This window comes from Equus przewalskii, chromosome 30, assembly GCF_037783145.1.
Source record: "Equus przewalskii isolate Varuska chromosome 30, EquPr2, whole genome shotgun sequence".
Lineage (NCBI taxonomy): Eukaryota > Metazoa > Chordata > Mammalia > Perissodactyla > Equidae > Equus > Equus przewalskii.
The window spans coordinates 944,334-958,520 of NC_091860.1; the positions used below are offsets into that span (position 1 = coordinate 944,334).

The window sequence follows — 14,187 nt, forward strand, 5'->3', positions numbered from 1 at the left end:
TTAACTTCTTAAGGAATCTCTGTGCTGTTTTCCATAGAGGTTGTACCATTTTATATTTCCACTGACAATGCACAAGTTTTCCTTTTCTCCGCTTCCTCACCAGTATTTGTTATCTCTTGACTTTTTGATAATAGACAACCCAATAGGTGTGCCATGATATCTCGTTGTGGTTTGGATTTGCATTTCCCTGATAATTAGCGATGTTGAGCACCTTCTCATGTAACTGTTGGCCATCTGTATGTCTTCTTGGGAAAAACATCTATTCAGGTCTTTTGTCCATTTTTAATAGGGTTATTTATTATTGTTATTGAATTGTATGAGTTCCTCGTATATTTTGGATATTAGCCCTTTTGGCAATTGTGGTTTGTAAATATTTTCTCCCATTCCATAGGTTACCTTTTCATTTTGTTGATGGTTCCTTTGCTGCCCAAAAGCTTTGTAGCTTGATGTAGTCCCACCTGATGATTTTTGCTTTTGCTGCCTTTGCTTCTGATGTCAAATCCAGGAATTCATTGCCAAGACCAATGTCAAGGAACTTGCCACTGAAGTTTTCTTCTAGGAGTTTCACAGTTTCAGGTCTTACGTTCAAGTCTTTAATCCATTTTGAGTTGATTTTTGTGAGTGGTTAAGATAGTGGTCCAGTTTCACTCTTTTGCATGTGCTATCCAGATTTCTCAACAATATTTGTTGAAGAGACCATCCTTTCCCCATACTTGATTTATTTATTTATTTATTTTGGCTGAGGAAGATTCACCCTGAGCTAACCTCTGCTTTTATAGGCAACTCATATGCCTGTTTTTATGCTAATGTCATACTGTTTTGATTATTATAGCTTTGTAATAAAGCTTGAAATTAGGTAGTGGATGCCTCCAGCTTTGTTCTTATCTCTCAAGATCGCTTTGAATTTTGGGGGTCTTTTGTGGTTCCTGGGAATTTTAAGATTGATTTTTCTATTTCTGTGAAAAATGCCATTGGAATTTTGATGGGATTGCACCGAATCTGTAGATCACTAGATCATTCGGGCAGTACTGACACACTAACAATATTAATTCCTCCAATCCCTGAACATGGAACATCTTTCCATTCATACGTTGTCTTCTTCAATTTCTTTCATCAATATCTTATAGTTTTTAGTGTACAGATCTTTCATCTACTTGGTTAAATTTATTCCTAAGTATTTTATTCTTTTTGATGTTATTGCAAATGGGATGGTTTTCTTTACTTCTCTTGCCGATAGTTCATTATTAGTGTGTAGACATGCAAGTGATTTTTGTAAATTGATTTTGTATCTTGACACTTTACTGAATTCCTTTAGGGGGTATTTTTTTTTATCATGAGGTTGAACATCCCTTGCCATCTCATGTTTCTGATTTCTCACCATAAGTTTTTCTTGCTCAAGGAAAGCAAACTCCCAGCCCTCTGAAGATAACCTTAGGACTGTAAATGTAGTAGATAGAAGTTTTTGCAAGTATACGTTTATAGATTTGTGAATGTGGGTATATGTGTGAGTGTTCATCATCTGTGAGCACATGCGGGTATCTTATGGGATGAACTGAGATAGCCCTGCTTTTCAGCCAGTGAAAAATTTGAGGCTGTTAGCCCAAATGCCTGGGCCTACAGATGTTCTTCCATGCTTAAGAAGGAAGCAAATATGTGTAGGCACAGCAATCCCAGTGCTGTCATTAAACAAGGAGTTGGATCAAGTTATGTGAACAAAAGGATGTGATGTCCTTGTGGGAGAGTAGATTCAGCTTTCTTCAGAAAAAATAATTCGGAGTAAGGCGTGATGATGAATAAAGCCAGTGGCAGGCTTTTCTGCCTCATTTCAGAGCTACCAAAATATAAACAGAAGAAACATTATATTAGCGTAGGGGTCAGGCCTGAAGAAGCAGAAGCTACAAGTCCAGGAAGGTTCAGAGACCCCAGACCTCTTTCTCCTGTGATGTACAAAACAGTTTCAGTGGAACACAGTGGGGCTATCAGCACGATTTGGAGGTAGCGTGCATGGACGGCAGGATGTCTTTACAGAATCTGAAAAGGTCAGGACGAGAACACATCCAAGTAGGACCCCCTGCAAAGGTCTAAACAGGACTTCTCACCTTTACCCCAAGTTAACCAAGTAGTCACATAATGTTACTGCTACATGTCCTTTTACTCTGTCCTGCTCCAGGATGCTTTCCTGACCCTTCGATAAAATAAGTGCTCATACCTCCCCTGAAGTTAACTGCAGGTTGCTCTAAGAAAGATGGACATAACCTGTCTCAGGTGGTACCGCTCTGGCCCTCCTATGGTTGTATTCTCTTCACAGATAAAAGAAGTCACCTTGCAGCACAGGGACACGCCCACTCAGAGCCAGTGGCTTCCTTTCTGGGCTTCATTCCAGTTACCTGGGATACCAGAACAGCCTGCCCAAATGTCGCTGAGTCCACTGCCAGAAACTGTGATGTCCTTGTCTGTGGGTCAGCTTTATAAAGGCAAACTTTTCACGAGTATGGAGGACAAGGGGTTGGCCAAGATGTAATTATTTTGTGGGGGCAAGGGGAACCTAGGAACTCCCATTGGCAGTTGGGTGAAGAAAAAAGGCAGAGATGGGAAAAAAAAAAAAAAAAAGAGATGAGTTGGGTGCGAGCTACTGACCTGGCACCATGTGCTATTGCAAATGTTAGGATCTTGCCTGCACTCAGGAAAGAGACAGCATCTTGTTCTTCTTCATTAGGCGGAGCACTAGTAGATAGAAGCAGAGGTGCAGGAACTGTAGTATCAAATAACTTCTACATCCCACCCCCAACTCCCCCAGTATGAGATTACAAGATCATTTTGTCATTTTGTCAGATCTTCCCACCATAGGCTAGGGAAAAATATCACACACATACACACACACACACACTTATTACACATCGTGCGGAAAGACAAGCCTGCCACAAAGAGGTAGGCTAGGGGAGAAAGAAGAAAAGACAAAGAGGAGGGATAGGTCTTAAGAAATTATTATTCAGAAGAGCAGCCTGCATTCATTTTCCATAATCATGTCATTTTACATTTCCTAAGGATGACTTTATGTTCGGGACACCACCTTGAATCCCACTTCAATCTTAAAGGGGGCAATTTAGGTAGAGAGTGAAGGAAAAGTAATAGGAGATCAGCCATGAGTGAAACTGACAATTGTTGGAATTACTATGACCGTGGCTAATTTAAGTTCCTGGGAATCCAAAAGATTGTGAAAGGTGCACTGGAATTTATTGATTCAAAAAGTAGTAACTCTTTCAAGATAAAATTCGTTCCACTGTACATGTGATTGAGGAGGTGTCAAGCTTGGTTTTTGTTTTTTTTTTCTTAAAGATTGGCACCTGGGCTAACAGCTGTTGCCAATCTTCCTTTTATTTTTTTAAGGATTGGCACCTGGGCTAACAACTGTTGCCAATCTTTTTTTTTTTTTCTGCTTTATCTCCCCAGACCCCCCTTGTACACAGTTGCATATCTTAGTTGCATGTCCTTCTAGTTGTGGGATGTGGGACACCGCCTCAACGTGGCCTGACTAGTGGTACCATGTCCGTGCCCAGGATCCGAACCTTGGGCTGCCGCAGCGGAGCGCACAAACTTAACCACTCGGCCACGGAGCTGGCCCCTCAAGCTTGGTTTTGTTTCATATTAAAGAGAAGAAAGAGCCCAGAAATCTGGAGGACTGGGGCTCAGACTGAAGACATATGGGTATATTAAATATATATGTGTATATATATGTCTGTATACATGTACACACACACACACGTGTGTGTGTGTGTGTGTGTGTGTGTGTGTAGTGTTTAAGAGCACGGATTCTAGAGTCCAACTGCCTGGATACAAAACCAGAGTCTGTCTTCCTAGCTGTTTGGCTTAGACGAGTTCTCTATCCCCTCTGGTGCTGATTTCCCCATCTGTAATAATGTTACTGACATCACAGCGTTGTGAAAGAATGACGTAAGTGAAAATACGTGCCGTGAGTAGAGCAGGGCTGTGGCACAGTAAGTAAGTGATCCACAGCTTTTAGTTGCAGCTATTATATTATTATTATTACTACTACTATTATCGCACTGCATCTTCTTTTCCTCACCTCTAAAATGAAGAGATTAAATAGGCAATCAATACATTATATTCTACTTCTAAGACTCTATAATATAGATAAATAGAATAGTACTTTCTATTATTGTTATTCTGAATTACCCATAGCCAGAGATGATGTTTCTTTTAACCTTTTTCTTCATTTTTATGAAGGATTTTTCAATCATGCCCTGTGCCCACGATGCTACTTGCTTTTTCCTACTGGGAACCTTGTTTGAAGGAAGAAGTATCCATTTAGAGCGATGGCACACACTCAAGTCTTTAACTGCAGGAATTCAGATTATGCTCTCATATATGGCAACCTAACCCACACCACTCTCTCCCGGCTCTCAGTAGATTGAGAAAATCAGCTTAAGCTGAAATAATACTGTATTCAGAAAAGAAGTCATTATCCCTGAAATTGACATCGTTCTTTCAATTTGAAAATGATGGATTTTTAATATGTTACTGATGACAAAATGACATGAAATTTCAGCTAGATAGAGAATAACGGCAGTTGGAGAAGTTTAGACATGTTCAGTATGCAGATGAATCAACAAGGAGGCAATAAAATTCAATAGACAATGAATTCAAGTTTGAAGAAAATTCAGTTAAAACAATGTCCCATGGAATAAAATAATTTGACACAGGTTGGGCAGTTTTCAAAACAGATGATTATATATATCTAAATACGGAAGCACACCCACTCTAACACCAAATTGTCAGACACCTTCAGCTGAACAAGGCGGGTTAAGGAAAGTGCCTTTCCTGGTTGAGAGTGCCCAGGCTTATGGGAGAGCCATGAGCCTACAGTGCTCTTTTTCACCCTGTAGATGCTCAATAAATGCTAGCCCACTGACAGAGCATTCTCCTGTGTGACCAATTAGGCCTGCAGGGGATTCAAAATAACCCATTGTTCATCTACTTCTAACGCTATTCAATCTCCCCAAGGTCTCAAAAAAGATGCTTGGTCAGTCCACTGGGCCGGGGGGTTAAGCACATCATTAGTGGTTCCCTCCTGCGTTACACACTGACTTCATCAGAAAACAGATTTAAAGTGATTAATTCATTACCAGAAATGATCTGCTCACCTTCCTCACCAGCCAAAACACCTGCTCACCAACCAGGCCCTAACTCGGCAGCACAGACGGCAAGTTCTCCTTAATATACCTCTTGGAAGGTAATGTTTGTAAGAGACTGGCAGATCCTAGCATGGTGTTTATGGACCATTCCAGCATTCTTACCTTTAAGGGGTATTTTGTATAAAAAGTGCAATGTGAATTTCAAATCTGAAAACTCCAGAAATAGTTGGGCCAAGGGGATAGAGCCACAGCCTGGAGCCAGGAGACATGTACACAGGTTGTTTCTCTGCCGAACACTACCAATTTATTGCACGACCTTGGGCAAGTCAGTTAACCTTGACTGATGTATTATTTACTGAGCAAAACATGTTCTAGAAGATATGAAAGGTTCATAATAGATTCCACGTATCTGCCTGTAAGGCGTGCAAGGGAGGCAACTGGGGCTTCCTGACTAAGTTAAAGGCCAGGCCCTGTCAAGCTCACGGCAGGGAATCTTCATCTTCTGGAATTTATAGAGCTGTAAGTGCGTCCATTAGAAAGCTAGATCTGATCCCTCCCCTCCCTTTACTGCTCAGCAAAGGATGAGAGGCATTCTCCTCCAGAGGGTTACTATAGACTTATTCAAATGAATGAATGTTAAAGGGCCTAGCCTTGTGTCTGGAACACAGCACACAATATTTATTGATTCTGCATCTTACTCTCTTGGCTACTATGTTAAGATGCCAGCAAAAATACAGATATACTGGACAGTTTAGTTACACAAAGTCACGTGGCTAGTGACAGAACCAGAATTAAAACTGAGATGTGATTCATTTAGCGTGATTAATTCAATGCCTAAAACATGAGCCCCAAAGACCTTGGCCCCTCTATTATGACATGCTGACCCCCAAGGGACAAGAACAAGACAGAGTTCTGCAAAATAAGACAACTAGCAGTCAATTTTGAAATACAAAATGAATGCAACCAAGAACAAGCGACCCCGGCATTTCAGGAAAAGAAATGTCAGACATGCAAAAGTAGAAATAAAAATAGGATAATGTCTTTAGAAGTATGCCTGGTGAGTAAGCGTGAGTCTCCATATTAGGGAGGATTCTCAGCAGGCCAAAGGTAAAGGGTTCATTTCCCAAGCTGCCTGCAGCCATGTCATGAAAGCTCCAGGAACAGAGTCGCCGGGAGTTGCAATCCATGCCAGATCGCTATCAACTAGCTTATTTGTATTGGTCAGTTCCCACTGATTTCAGAATAGTCAAATTATTCTGGAACAAATTCCTTCAACGTAATAGTACAACACGACTTTGAAAAACTCACATGCGCCTCCCTGCCTGCTGCATGGCTGTGTACTCGCGTCTTGTGTGAGTGAGCTGCCCGCTGACTGTGAGCATCTGGGCGGAAGGGCTGCGCCTTCCTTTCCAAGTAGTCGCAGAACCTAACCAATGCCTGGTATGTAACCTGTACAAAGTAATGTTTAATTGACGAGTAAACTGATGAATGAGTCAGAATATCTGTCTGGACAGTTAAAAAAATAGAATCAGCATAGGCTGAAATTATATTTGTCAATGAAGAGGCTCTCTGTGAAGAAGGAATGAGTAAGGCTGCTTAAGGAAACCCAGGAATGGCATCTGTGGTAGATGTGCTTTCTTCAAGTAACTTAAACGTAGAAGTAAGCCAGTGTTTTTAGAATGAGTATTTTCTTTTTATGTAAGAAGAAAATATAACTTGGCTTACTGTCAGCATTTGTCATCTCTTTGCCTCTTCTATTGTTCCTGTGAAATAGGAAATTGAAATGGCAGAATGTCTCCTCTGAGACTGAGAAAGAAACATGCCCTCTGTCAAATCAGCCCAAACACACCCTGTGCTCCACAGTCGTTCCTGTAGGACAGGGTTATAGCGACGGGCGTCACTGCGTGGGAGCGGGGCCGAGAACGTTCATAACAGAGCAGTAATACACATCCAAATGGAATGCTGTGGGAATTTATCAGAGATTTCTCCAATTAGAGCTGGAGCCTTGGAGCTTAGCTCTGAATCCACCCACCAGGGAGTAGTATCAGTACTAGCTAAATAAATGATAGAGTTGTCCAAGACACTCCTGACGTGCCGAGTTTAAGGCATGTTCAGACTTTAACCCAAGGCAGCTGATGTTGAACAAGCAAATTCTTTGATTGTTATCACAAATATCAGCACATACTACTGTACCAGCTGCCTGGAGCCAACGGAAATGTTCCAAATTGTTACTGACCTCAAGTTATTAGCAGTTGTCTATTGAAGATAAAGTGATGCAAGCATTAAACTAACATATATGAACATCATTCCTGGACTTTTTGGCCTTTCTACTATGAATACATGAGACGTAGATCCACATATATCCCCAGATGGTTTTCCGCAGTTAATTCAATATAAGGAATTCAACGTTACATTAATCTTCCACGAGAGCTATTTTAGACCATTTGGAATTGATCTTGAGATCTATATCTCCATAATGCAACAGCGTACCAATTTATCAAATATTCATGATCATAAAGAGCCTCATACTGTATATGTGGGATCAGACATTAAAACAGTCAAATCCCAAGGGTTGGTAGTGTTAAGATTTCCATTTAAGAGGAAACATGATATTAAACTTTGAATAAATTAGGGATTTGCAATGCTTCTCTTCAGGATGAGAGAGCATTATCTTTCAACAAAAGTGCCTTCTCCTAAGTGGATACTTTATGAGGGAGACGATAATTAAAATATTTAATATATTCAGCTATATAGAATTTTGGTTAAGAAAGACTGAATTTAGACTGGAAAATAGACTGATAAATTTGATCACATAAAAATCCAAGATAAGTGCATAGACAAAATCAAACAAAACACAAAAAAGCAAAAATACCCTACACTTCAAAACAAATACTGTAAGTAAATAAAAAGAGAATAACAAACTCATATCATAAGGGGTTAATTTCTCTAATTTATAATGAGCTCTAAAAATTGAGAAGAGAAAGAACCCAATAGAAAAATAGGCAGAGATCAGAGCAAATAAATTTCCAGAAAAGGCACGCAACATTTGCAAAATGTAAGGATATTCAGTCTCTTTTAAAAGTTTAATGCAAACTAAAACTACAATGAGATATAATTTCCCACCTATCAGAATCACAAAAAGTTAAATGTTAACACACAAGTTGGTCTGACTTCCATTCCAGTGGTATTGCAAAATGTCAAAATCCTTATGAAGGATAATTCAAAATGACAAATGGATTTGCTCTTTGACCCGGCAAAGCCACTCGAGGGCATTTATCCTAAATGTATAGCTGCAAAAGTAAAAATAGCATTTGTGCCAGGTTATCATGGTAGCATTCTTTGTAATCACAAAATATGGCAAAAGAATTCTCTCTCTATAGCAAAATACTTAAAATATGGTACTTCCGCACACAGGAATGGAAGCTCTGACTATCTGAATGCGTGCAGCTGAAGTTCCCTACACTACGTGGAAAGTTCTGCAGGAGCTGCAAGTGCCTAAAGTCCATTCAGCAAGCTACTATTTGTGGAAAACGGATAGGAAATAAGACAATATATTCACATATATTATATTTGCATAAAGAAAAACTGAAAATATACAGGCAAAACTAATTAACGGTCATTTCTTATTAGGGCAGGAGGTACAATGGGAGGGGCAGCGATAAGAATGGAAGCCAGCATTTTCAAAATTTTCCTTTCTACATAGGGAACATACAAATATTACCTATTCAAAAATAAAATTAACTTCAGAATGTAATATACATTTTAAAGTAAAAACAGAGTGCATCTACTTCCCATGGGTTAATTTCACACATCAGTCAGTCCTTCTCCAAGTCAAGAATTTTCCATTATGGTATATCCCAGAGGAATACGTTTGCCAGATATCACATTGTCTACATACATGTAGAATATTAATAGATTAGTTCTTCTGTTTAAATCTGTAAATATTGTGAAGCGGACAGGTGTTGTGTCATTTTACAAATATGTCTATTATCCCTAATCAACCCACATATATTGTATGATCATCACTTCAAGCTGGATAATTATACAAGTGCGTTTGTTCACTGTTGTATCCTTGGCTGGTAAGATGGTGATTTGATTTTCTACTTAATTATTTAGAGTGCTTTTAAATTGTCTGCTATAGGAGTACATTAATTTTATAATCAGACGAAAACATCAATAAGGGTTGCTGTCAAGATTTTATTTCAGTGCCAACAAATCTGGTTCAAAGAAAGACCACTGATATACAGCAAGTGCGATTAAAACAAGAGTCGGTGTTCTTTGGACTGGGGTGTATGGAGGACCACGTGAACTTCGGCTCCCAGGCGGTGCAGGAGGTGGAACCCTTCCCTAACAACCTCGGGGAGCTAACCCAGCCCCACTAGCACAGTGAAAATACTGGATTGTTTCTACAATCAGAAAGATTTCCCAGAAACAAGTCCTACTCTGGGCCCACCAGTCGAGGCTGAATTCTGAGTCTGCTATTGTACTCTTTGCTAATGATATAGGCTGCCCATTTCCTTAACAAGCTGGGTTTGTTCATTGGAAAATGTAACAAATAATTTCAAGGTTATGTCATTCTTGGCAAGCGCCGTAACGCTGGTGGAAAAAGGAAGTTTTCAGAGCAAGGCGACGACTGAAATCTTGTTTGGAACCTCAGCCTCCAAAGCCTGCAGAAGAACCATATTGTTCAAGTCCACAGGGGTCTCCAATGCTCGTAGATATGAAATACCAATAAGCTTTTAAAAGGATGCAAGTTAGAAGAGATTAATTTGTTCAAGTTCAGCCTCGACAAGTAAGGAAATCGCTTTGGAATATGCATTTTATTTAGTGTGTCCCTCTTTTAAATGTTTGCTTGGTAAAGACTACATTATCTTTGCTTCTAATCACAGCCAACTTTTGATTATGCAGGAGATGCTTATTTGCAGGAACTTGAGCTCTGTATTTCCTTCCTATTGTTCACTTTTGCAATTTTGCTATTTATTAGTCCTTCCTCCATTATCCAAGCAGAGCACAGGAAATTGAGTTGAAATAATTAGTTATTTGTAGGCCAATTTTATGTTAAATGTGCTGTTCCCTGCCCATAGATTATTACTAGTATTTTTAGGTAAAATTTTATGATTAAATCTATAGAAACATTTTCTTTTTTTGTTGTTGGTTTTTTTTTTTTTTAGAGATTTTATTTTTTTCCTTTTTCTCCCCAAAGCCCCCCGGTACATAGTTGTATATTCTTCGTTGTGGGTCCTTCTAGTTGTGGCATGTGGGACACTGCCTCAGCGTGGTCTGATGAGCAGTGCCATGTCCGCGCCCAGGATTTGAACCAACAAAACACTGGGCTGCCTGCAGCGGAGCGCATGAACTTAACCACTCGGCCATGGGGCCAGGCCCTGAAACATTTTCTTTTGCGGATAAAAGAAAGCAGCACAGTCTTGTGCACTGAACTGAGCCATCCGATTCTGCCTTTGCCTGTGGTTCACTTGGTGACCCCGGAGGAGTCCTGTGTCTCACTGTCTCTGTGCTTTACAGGGGTAGTTGTCCTGCTGACTCTCTAAAAACGCTTTCAGGAAAGAATTGGGGAAGAGAATTTATGAAATACACAAACTCCCCAAAGAAAGGTTAAATAGGAATTCAGGGCATATGCAAGCACGTTTGTTTCTTCCAAGGAATCCTAAACTCTCATACTCGTGCGCAACTACCAGCCAGTTAGCTGTGCATATCAGTCCCAACTTGCCCAGTAGCCTAAAACGTTCCATTTGGCTAAAGCTCCACTGAGGTGTATTATTCTGAATGATAAAATCACATTACAATCAATTCTAATTATGTCCAACATGTAATTGTATACACTTTAGATCACAACCAGGGCTAGGGAATTATATTTTTTAGAGGGTTTTTTTTCTGTTCATAGCATATTCTGTAATGTGACCTTTGCTACCTTAATTATAATGGTAACTGCCAATAACATTTGGCTAGAGAGATGTCCTAAATCTGTACTCTTAAAGGAATATATGACCTCCATTGGCTAAGAGGAGCCACTAAATACATGATTTTGACAAAAGAAATAAATATTTTCATTTAAGAGTTTAGTTTCAGTGGAAGCGGAAGGGACATTAATTTCCTTTTTCTATTCATGGCAGGAGATGGAGAAGGTAGGTGTGTACCTAGAAAGTGAAATGGCTGCCATCTTTGTTTCTCTGGCCTTTGTAGCTGCAGTCTTCCCTATGCAACAGGACATCCTGACTCCGTCAGGAGGACTGCTGACCAGCCAGGATGGAGGATGGTGGTGGCCTCATCACCGCACTGAAGCCTTAGCCATGTTGTCCCCAAAGAAAGTGAGCCTATGAAAAGAGGCTAAAGAAAACTTGGCCATATGTTTTTTGTTTTTGGCTTGGCTTTTTTTACACTAGAGGGCCATATATCTAAGAAGCAGTTTGAGATAACTAAACAATAAATCCTTTTTCTTCATAATATGTCTGTATACGAACACCTCTTACTTCCTGGCTGAGCATTTTAGTGAAAATTTTAGAGAAAATTTAGCTGTGTCTATGTGGTTAGACTTCTTAGTGGAATACATTAGCTAAGAGTCTATTTAAGAAATCAGCTGGCTTGGTAATTGAATAATGGCTTTTATTGGTAATCCATGAATTTTTATAAATATTTTATACCGTCTTCTGAGTTTGGAGGAAAAGGGAAATCAAGTGTGAGGATAATAAAAAAAGTTCTATCTATATAATTGCATAATCTTATTTTAATAGAAAGTATTAAAATTTGAAACAATATAAAACCTAAAAAAATAGAAGACAAGACACTAGTGTATGTGAGCCAGAGTATTATGCAGAAACTCTCTTAAACAAGTACTTCGCTTCTGACCTATAAAATATTTGATATATTTCTATCGTATCTTATAATTCATATAAGCCCTCTTGCCTCTTCATTCTCCCAGGCTGTAAAGTAGAGACACTGAATACACCTTTGCTAGAATTAGGAAAAGATGTGATAAGGATATAAAGTGGCATCAAAAAGAGCATTTCTCATGATAACCCTCCTGTAATGAATTACAAAATAATACAGGCCCCTTTAGGTGGGAATTTTTCGTCAGAGTGGTTTCATATTTTCTATTTCATTTGTGTTTTCTCTTTTCTGATCTCATTACTTGAGAAGCGGTTTTTAGGCTAAGCAAAGAACAGTTTAATCAGACTGGAAGTTTTTAAAAATTACTCTTTAGCGTTTATGAGGAAAATAAGAGTCAACATGCATGACACAGACCCCAGATCTTTAAAAGAATAGATTCTCTAATATGCCTCCCTGTGAGTTATGTTATGATATGTAAAAGAAGGAAAATACTGATGCTTCAGAAAATCTAATGGGCGTTGATAAATATGGTATAATTTTTATGACCTGGGAAGAAGAAAAATTGGAAACAGACTGCATAGGGTGTATCTATGTTTTTACACACATACATGTAAAACTCCACACAGCTTATCCATATAAATATACATACATACAGAAAGAAAGGATGTCATTTCAGGATGGAAACTTGGGAACAGGGCGTGTTAGAAACAACCAGGTGATAACTAATTAAACAAATGTGTCGACCAGACACTTTTAGCAGCTAAGTCCAAGAGTGCTAGGAAGATTTCCTTCTGGTGAAGGGAACTATGTAAACAAAATCCATGAAAATTAATTCCTAGCTCTATATAAACAAACATTCAAAAACGTAACTGATTGGGTCAAGTTATTTCAGTCAGATCAACTATAAAAGGATAGTCATTCAAACAGCTATTTTGTATAGTGTCGATGACAGGGGCGGGGGGAGGTGGAAATAGCAACTTTTAACATTAATTTTAAAGATGCTGGCAATAGCCTTAAAATTCAGACGTAGAACATGACAGCCAGGCTTACAACTGAATACATATTTCAAATCAGATCTCTTCAAGAAAGTTGAGCATCTGTGACTGCTAGAGTTTGGCTTGCTGTCTGTAGTGGATATGGTGCACATTTATCACTTCCTCTCTTCCCCATCACCACACGCTGAGCATGAGCACAGACACATGTCATTGTCTAGCTGCCCCCAAATCACTCACCTATTTGAACCTGATTTTTGCATACCGAAGTAAGAACATTAAAATAGATGATCCTAAAAGCGTTTTTAAAATCCAGAATGCATTTAATCTATGCCGTAGAGACTCAGGGCAAAAGAAGAACAAATATAAAAATGAGACAGTTCTTTGACAAATACATCAAAACCTATAAATTTAAATGAGTGCTATTTTTAAAGTAATACTAATGATAATGATAATAAAATGGCCAGACTTAACTAGTGCTAACCATATTCCAGATACTGTCCTTCTCAATGCATGCATATCAAGCCTCATAAAAACCCTGAGGTTGACAAACAGAACACAGACAGGCTCGATCACTTACAAAGAGTGAGGTAATTAGGTAGTGGGAGAGCTGAGAGTCACAGCCGGGCGGTCTGACTCCAGAGCATGCGCATCAGCCCTGGGTTCTCCTGCCTCTCTCAGGAGGCATCCCACGGAGCTCCATACCCACTCCAAACTCTGTCCTTCCCAGATGAGTTAAATCATGTTTCTGGTACACCTGCTTCCCTACTTTGCCTTGGCTGCCCCAGAATCCCCTTTCCCCATCTTAGTTTGTGCAGATTCTAATTACCCTGCAGGACTGTATTCCAGTTCAAATCTTACCTCAAACCCTCCTCAGTGCAGCCGTGAGGCATAGTGGTTAAAGTCAGGCTCTTTTTCTGGAGTTGGACGTACCTGGTTCTCTTTCACATCTACATCTTTAAAATAAGAAGAATAATAGTAATTACACCTTTTATCGTTAGGATTTCATGCAGATAAGCCTTGGTGGAGTGCCTAATATATAAATAGTGCTGGAAGCACTTTAGCTATCTTGTATTATTCTACCCAATCAGAATAAACTTTTCCACCTTTGTATGGGAAAGGCAGAAATTTATTAGAATCTAAAGCACATCCTTTGGGGTTTATATTCTAATCATTTTTTTTCAGCCCACAAACTT

General features: G+C 39.3%; 1 long non-coding RNA gene across 2 annotated transcripts; it reads right to left on the reverse strand.

Moving 5' to 3' along the window:
- Positions 1–410: 410 nt before the first annotated feature.
- On the reverse strand, positions 411–13,947 carry LOC139080537 (uncharacterized). 2 transcript variants are annotated; one of them, XR_011535109.1, is made up of 3 exons: positions 13,853–13,947; positions 2,638–2,724; positions 411–1,831 (listed from the first exon to the last, which is right to left on the reverse strand). It is a non-coding gene; the product is annotated as an uncharacterized lncRNA (long non-coding RNA). The 2 variants fall into 2 exon arrangements; XR_011535108.1 differs by lacking the exon at positions 13,853–13,947 and adding an exon at positions 6,462–6,530 and having other exon boundaries at positions 618–1,831.
- Between the last annotated feature and the right edge of the window lie 240 nt (positions 13,948–14,187).